Source organism: Dipodomys merriami, unplaced genomic scaffold, assembly GCF_024711535.1.
Source record: "Dipodomys merriami isolate MVZ:Mamm:240054 unplaced genomic scaffold, mDipMer1.0.p SCAF_6, whole genome shotgun sequence".
Lineage (NCBI taxonomy): Eukaryota > Metazoa > Chordata > Mammalia > Rodentia > Heteromyidae > Dipodomys > Dipodomys merriami.
In genome coordinates this window covers 29,699,622-29,708,262 of record NW_027206179.1, presented here as the reverse complement: position 1 = coordinate 29,708,262, position 8,641 = coordinate 29,699,622, and positions in this window count along the sequence as shown.

Below are 8,641 nucleotides of genomic sequence, written 5' to 3'. Positions count from 1 at the left end.
ATGAGATAATTCAATAAATAATCAGTTGTTCTAAACATGTCATGTTTAAGGCAATCCATGTATCTTTCTGTTGCATATAAACATAGAATGTGAAGCAATGAGTTCCATATGGAGTAAAACTTTTCTAGGCAAATACTTTGTTATATTGTAAATGAAAATGTAGAAATGCTATTATGAGAGATAAGGCAAAGGTATATGGTCAAGCAACATATTTTCATGCTACATTAATCAGCAGATTTCCCCTGCAGCTGGAGTGATAGAACATACTAGAAATTTTAAACTAAATTTTAAATTTCAAAAACCAAACTTGATTGCAAAATACACATTACTTATTTACAAATACCTTGTTAGACAATGTGAAAGATTAGAATCATAAAGGGGAATAATTGTATATGTAAATAGTCCTAATAGAATTGAAATAACTTTCTAATAATTTAAGCAACATGACAATGTCATCAAGGTTTTATCCACATTCTGGATATTTTGTCTTTTACGTTGAATATATAGTTTCTAAGTAAATAACTGTTAAAAGTCTTTTGATTGTTTACATTGTAAAATAGATTGGAGATAGACTTTCTATTGGATTTATATTTTATAATGAAAAATAGTAGTATCATGGTCTTGTATAAGCTAAATAAATTACCTTGTAATAATCATCATAGGCAGAAACAATTCAAGTTCATTTGTACTTATTATTCACATTTGATCTTATCATATCAGTTCCTCACTTGCATGTCATATTGAGAGTGTATTTAAACTTTTACATACTTGTGTTTTTTTGTTACTAAAGAGAGTAATATTTCCTACAATGTGAGATCTTTACTTTGATTTAATGTGATTTTCCATTGGCTATAATTTATACACTTGTTTATTCCTCTCACTAAACAAAACTTTACAAGGAGTATTTTCTTCTCCAATACCTATATCACCCTTTCCTAATCTTAATGCATATACCACACTGTAACTGTGCATATTTATCCAAGATAGAGATGACATTTCCAAATTTCTCTGCAATGATTATCGTGTGGCTGGTTTCTGCATAATAAAAATAAAGTAAGGCATTATTCAAGAAACCTCTCCTAAAATGTAATTAGTGCATACAAAATACAATTGATGGATAAATATTGCATACTTACTATTTTCCTCAATTTTCTGGACTATGAATGAAGCAGTGGATATTCTAATGTTTTTCAAAAACAGCAATTAAGACTATTCTCCATGATGAGAGGGATTATTTAGGAAGTATGTGGTTCCTTCAGATTTTATGTGAGAATGATATAAAATTACATAATACACAAAATTTCCTATTTCTGATTTTTTAAATGTGAGGAATAGCAAAATTTTCCACAGTTGCATTGTAATAGTTACATTGAATCTGTAGCATTTACTGATAGGCACAGTAACATACCAGTGATTAACTCATGAATATCTCATGTTGAAGAATTAATGAAGGTAAGATGGTCTTCTTTTATACTGAGTTGTCTTCCTTCTACACAATGCAGAGATGAAAGGTGAGATGAGTAGATTAAAAATATATTTAATAAGGTTTTGATACAATCAATCCAAATCATATGTATCACCCCTTACTTTGTGTCATTGACCATATTGTTTAATTCTAACCATTACTGCCATATTTGAAGGTTGAAAAATGGACATTTAAGCCAGAAGCTGGTGGCTCACGCTCGTAATCTTAACTGTTCAGGAGGATGAGATCTGAAAATCATAGTCCAAAACCAGCCCAGACAGTAAAGTCTGTGACACTCTTATCTGTAATTAACCACCCCAAAACTAGAAATGGTGCTGTGGTTCAAATGGTAAGAGTGTTGGCTTTGAGCTGAAGTCTTCAGGGACAGTGCCAAGGCCCAGAGTTCAAGCCCCACAACAGACCAAAAAAAAAAAAAAAAAAAAGACATTCCTGAATGTCTAGACTGGCTACAAATCTTACCAGATATAACGCTCCTCAAGTGGCTAAGTTGTGAAGACCCCAGGTTGAAGCTAGCACAGGGAGAGAAGTCTGTGAGACTCTTTCATTGACTAGTGAAAAAGCTAGAAGTTAAGTTGTAAATCACGTTGAAACCAAAAGCAAGAGTGTGAAGGCTTGAGTTCAAACCCCACTACAATGCAGAAACAATAACAACAACAAAAAGAGAATGACTTGATTAGAAGTTATTGAACATACCAGATCAGGAGGTCAAGATGGACTTTGCATTAAGGAACATTGTTGAATGGAGCCAGCTCATTGATAGCCAACTATAATTAAATCAATGTGAATGTCTTGTAAAACAATACAGAGTTTTTCATAAACACTTGGTAAAAAAAGAGGGAGGAAAATTTGAACTTTTTCATTTTTTTAAAATTTCCCAATCATTTAAAAGTCAACATCTCCAAATATGTAGCTTTCTGCCTATGTAATCATGTAGCATTAGTAGAGAAATTATATCTACATTGCTATATATTGAAGACAGAAAGGACAGTCTAGAGTGAATCATTTCATAATGACTATTTTGGCAAGTGATCCAGAACGGTGTATTACATATTTTCATCAATCTAAGAAGTATTCTTATAGTTATATATTGGTAGTAAACAACATTAATTCATTATCTTACACCTTTGAGCAAAAAAGGCACATATATCACTCTAGTCTAAAATCGGGGTGCCAAGATATTAAAAGCCACATGTTTTGTTTATTTGATTTTCCACTTGAAGTTTCTATTTGAAATTCATGCCTTTCCTTTTTCATATTTCTACAGGTTATCAACATTGCCTGGCTCATGGGCCTCTGTCCATCTTCACAGCCAACATTTTTTTTTGTTGTTGTTGTTCTGTGACATGGTTTCACACCTATCTGCTCTTCTGACTGGATTTTCTCTTTACAGGACTCTTGTTACTTAGTTTAACCTATGACTCAACATGGAAGGTTATTTCCCAAGCTTAATTCAAGGTGCTCTCTTGTGGACTTCTGGAAAATCTTATTGCAACATAATGTAAAAACACTCAGATTACTAATGTTAACAGTGTAGACAGCTTTGAGCAGGTTAATTCTCTTTACTAGCAATTGATACTAAAGAGACTTAAGTAACATCGCTTTACCACCTCTAAGTTGCTTATATGTTTGAATATTCTCTGATTTGGCACGTAAAGTGCTGACTCGGGGATCATTAAGTTATAATAATTGGGAATTCTCACTGCTCACTTTGAGAGCTGTGTTTTGCTATCAGGGGAATATAGCTATTTTTGTAAATGTAGCTAAAAGTTGACTTTAGAGAGCTCTTAAACATCAAATGACAATTTTTATCTCTAAAAGAATTTGCAAGAATAGATTAGCCCTTGTAGGATCATTGGCAAATTCTGGAGAACTAAATACTAAATCCCCCATCTGTGACATTGAATTCAGCATCACATTAACTTTTTAGCACTAAATTTGCATACATGATGGTATGCTTATAGTTACGCAAGCAACTATACATATGAGTATATTGATGTATATTCGCATAGCTTACACAGTTTACTTTCTCATTGACCAAATTTGTTATAAGATAGTTTTCTAAGTTTTCTAAATGAATCGTGTGGAATATTAGCATTTTAACTTTTATATCTTACATAAACTAAGCATTTAGGGGATTGTTATTGGTCAAAGTATTTGATTATTTTATTTTATTTTATTTTATTGGTGTCAGGTCATTGGGCCTGAACTCTGGGACTGGGCACTGTCCCTCAACTCTTCAGCTCAGCACTCTACCACTTGAGCCACAGCACCACTTCCGGCTTTTTTCTTTTTGCTTATGTGGTGCTGAGGAATCGAACCCAGGGCCTCATGCATGCAAGGCAAGCACTCTACCACTGAGCCACCTTCCCAGCCCTTGATTATGTTTTATAACACATGACTACTCTGTGAACAGTTTACAAGATAGTTAAAATTCTGTTATAGGATTACAGGAAATACCGTATTTTACCATTCATAACCTAGTCAGGCAGTATAATTTGAGACTTTTTTTCATAAACTGTCCATCTACTTATCAATCATCTGGTTGCTACTATATTATTTCCAAAGGTTGTGTTGCTTACAAAGAAGAAAAGTCACATCTTGTAAGTGAAGGTTTGGATTCAAATATTTGATTTTATACACATTTATCACACATCATCTATTATTATCCTTTGGTTCATTTCTAACACTCATCTCTCTATCAAGTAATACAAATACTTCCAAGTTATTTTGTTATAATCTCTACCTTTGATTGTGTTGGTGATTTATTTTGATGGAAAGACTCAAAAGGACTAGATAATTCTTAAAACATTTATGTGTTTAAGTATATTTGAACGATTTTGCCAAGTACTGAACATTCTGTCTGGAGCTGTTATTGACTTTTTGAACTTTCTCTCATGATCACTCATGCTTATACAAACCTCTCTAGTCAGGAAACCTTAGCAGTCTCAACATTGAAACAAGCATTATTTTTTTCTATTTTATAATCCACAGTTATTCTCCTAAACAATTCATAAGCAGTCTTCATTAAAGTGATATGTCTAAATATGTCAAAGTTTGTAGTTTTCATATTCCCTTAGTAAAGAAAATATCCTAGAGCCTTTTTGATTATTAAAATAATTTTTCAAATTTTTCAATTTCTGAAATTGTCTTTTATAAGATGTGGCAAAATCAAGATTCAGATTTTAATAGCTAGCATCATTAAATTAGTTTCTTCCTTCAATGGATCTAATTTTGTTAATATAACATAACTGATTACGGAAGAAGATAGAGAATATAAAAATAATAAACTTGATATCTCAGTGATCAGTGACTGAATAAATATCATTATTTAAAGTAATGCAGCATGTTGAGACATTTTAAATGTATCTTCTCTAATTGTTATCACTCTACAAGTGTATATTTAGTTGTTTGAAGTGCAAAGTCAACTTAAAACTAGGTATGAGTTAAAAAGTCCAAGCATCTGCTGAAATGCATTACCAAGTGATCTGAAACCCTACTATGGTATTCTGTTAAAATTACATTAGGCCAGGCACTGTTGTCTCAAGCCTGTAATCCTAGTTACTCAGGAGGCTGAGATATGAGGATCACGATTCAAAGCCAGCCTGGGCAAGAAAATTTGGAAGTTTCACTGTGGCTCAAGTGGTAGATGGCTCTCCTTGAGCTCAGGAAAATCACCCATACCTAGTGTTCAAGCCCCATGACCACCAAAAGAAAAAAAAAAGTAATGTGAGTACCAGCTGAGTTTCTATTGTTAAAATATTTCTAAGAGATAGCATTATACATGCGAAATCTGCTAATCCAGAGATGCTGAAAATCCGCCAGCCTCTTTCTAGTTCAGAATGCTTTCTTCTGTACTGGAAAAATTGTTTCTGGTTCTGAACCCTTGTTGTTTTCTGTTACATGTATTACAATGCATTTAATGCAACTTTTGAGAGACATATATTTATTACAACTACCTAAGAGAATGCCACTAATTTTCATTTTTTTAATTGTGGTAAGTAGAAACCTCATTTCAGATAGTGTCATCTTATCGTCATATGCATATATATATATATGGACATCTTTGCCCCTTCTACCTTTTGTAAGGAGAAGCTATTCTAGTCATGAAGAATGCTTCATAATTGTGTGGCTAAGAGCTGTCATAAGCACAAGGCATTCCCCAAGCATAAAACTTCAGGAGCTTCTCTTTGTATTCACTCAGGATTTATCTAAGAAGAACATACAGAAGTATTTAATTCTAGAGTACAGTGTGTCCCTGAGCATCTAATCACCGACACTGAGGCCATTGTTTTTTTCTAAAACAAATACAAATATATGATCAGTTCTAATTGCAAAGTAAACTGAGATATGAGAAGAAAAGAGTTAATATTTTCTAAGAGATGATAAGGAAACTTCTTTGAAATATAAATACACACTTAGCTACAATTTGGATATTTTATAATTGAACCCCCAATTACATTTACTTAACCATTAAACCCCAGTTATATTTAGACATCTGCTAAAAGTTCCAAATTCTTGTCATGCTGTATGACAACACCCAACTGCCTAAATTTCTCATTCCTCTTTTTTTTCCTAATTGGAGACCATGATCTTGGTGTATGTCCCTGAAAAGGAAGCTTGATGCTCTCTCCCTCTCTTGTCCTGTCCTAGGTAAAGTTCATGTCTGTCATAAGTAGCTCCATCATAGAGTTGACTCCTCAAATCTCCACACAGCTCATGACTCAAAGATCTAGTCCACTGAGTTATACTTCACAAGAGAATTATTGTTCCTTTCCATGTGACAAGTACATATGTCATAAATGACTGCATGTGATGAAAACTTTATCACTCTGGAAATGTTCAAATTTGAACTTTATATTTAGATTACTTTTTGGTCAGGCTTGGGGCTTGATCTCAGGGTCTGGGTGCTGTCCTAGAGCTCCTTTTGCTCAAAGCTAGCATTCTACCATTTTGAGGCTCAGAATCCCATCTGGGTTTGAGTAGTTAATTGAGATAAGAGCTTGCAGAAGAATTTCCTGCAGGGGCTGGCTTTGAATCACTGTCCTCAGATTGCAGGTTTCTGAGTAGTTAGGATTATAGGCATAAGATACCCATCATCAACTTTACTTTGTTTACTTCATAGAGCTCAGGATCCTGTGCACAGTAGCTACTTTGGGTTACTATGTTTAACAGGGATCTAATGCCTTTCATCCAGGTCGTTTCTCATCTTTTTTTTTTAATTTAATTTAATTTTATTTGTGAACATACTGTACAGAGGAGTTACAATTACAATTACATGGGCAGGATAATGCGTACATTTCTTACCAAGCATTGCAGCCTCCTCCTTTGTTTACCCTTCACATCCCTTCCCAGCCTCCCCTCTCCCCCCCAATCCCAATCCTTCCCCCCCCCACCGTCGTTTCTCATCTTTTGTGTCTTTAAATGAGTTAGTGTCAATCTATTTTTCTCCTTCATGTTTGCTTGCAGATCTTGAGATACAGTTAACAGAATTTGGAATCTTTGTTTTTGTTTCTTGCCCAAAAAGCAGGGCTAAAGAGTTTTAGGAATGCACATCAAATTACAAGCTATAATATTTATAAATTCTTACCACTAAAGAGACTTCACTATCTTTATTAATTTAACTCAGACAACTCCATAATTTTTAGTATAGCAATTCCAAAAAATCTCAATAGAAGACATGTATCAGTGAAGAATTTTGGAATTCAGAGGATGGCAACTGTTGATTTTATTAATTTGGAAATTTTTATTAATATTGACTTTGACAAAAATAGACATAGATATTTTCATTCAAAAAATTGTAGTCTTCTCCAAACATTATCAAGGTGTTTTTTTTTACACTTTGTATTTTTCTCCTCGGAATGTCTTTGTAGCTCTCTAGTTTTCAGTTTGATTGCATTCTAATGTAGAGACTCTCCATTTTCCAACAATGGCTTCATATTTACATACCTTCAGTCTTAAAGTAAATTAAAATTGCATTTGTACCCTCAGTAATTAAAATACCAGAAAAGTGCCTTGTTAGTCAATTGAATCATTTTCCCAATGAATTGGGTTATATGCCATAACTTAGCTAAATTACTACATGAAAGTCATTAGTACAGTAATACAATTGCTCACTCAAGACCCATGAAATTTTGATTAGCTGTCCCATGGAGGAATTGCACAAAAGTTAAATTTTCTTAATGTATACTAAAATAATAAAGGGAACACAGAAAAAATACCATGAAAATATTGGCATTAGTGTGTACATAAACATGTTTATACACACAGAGATCATGAGCTATGCTTCAATAAACAACACATTTTTATATCTATCTTTTTTATTTTTCCCTCATGCTGGGGCTAAAATCAGTGCCTTAATCTTTCATTAAACTTGGTCACTAAAGACTGGGTCTCTATCACTTGAATCACACCTACATTTCTCTCTTTTTGCTAGTTAATTGGAGATAAGAGTCTCATGAACTTTTCTGCAGAAGGTGGCTTTGGACCTTGATACTCATCCTTAGTAGCTAAGATTAAAGATGAGAGGCTGGCTTGTATCTATATATCTGTATGTATGCATGTATGTATGTATTTATGTATGTATGTATGTGCTTTTGATAAGAGTACCATTCTTGATATTTAATGATTTATTTACATTCCAAGTTCCGTGTTTTGACTATGTCCTGCCACCATGACCCCCCATTTTTTTATATTGGAAACATAATTCTAAATTTGTAGGTTGGTATTTATGAGGTAGCACATTTGAGAAGTAAGTAGGATTAGAAGAGATTAGGAAAGAGAATAATTAATTTAGTAGCATTCTTTTTTTTTTCTTCGTGATAAAGTTTAATTTAAATATTTCAGTGCTTTAAAATTTTCCATTATTGATTGCCTTTTCTAAAATTCCTTTATTTTAAATTTAAATTTTTATTTTTTGTGAACATACTGTACAGAGGGGTTACAATTACATGGGCAAGATAATGAGTACATTTCTTATCAAGCATTGCAGCCTCCTCCTTTGTTTACCCTTCACATCCCTTCCCAGCCTCCCCTGCCCCCCCCCAAAGTTGTAAAGTTCGTTTTTGACATGACGACTTGTACTTCTCATAATTGTATCGGGTCCACCTGTATCCTTAAACGACTTGTTTTTCCGCATCTCCTCCACAAATTATACCG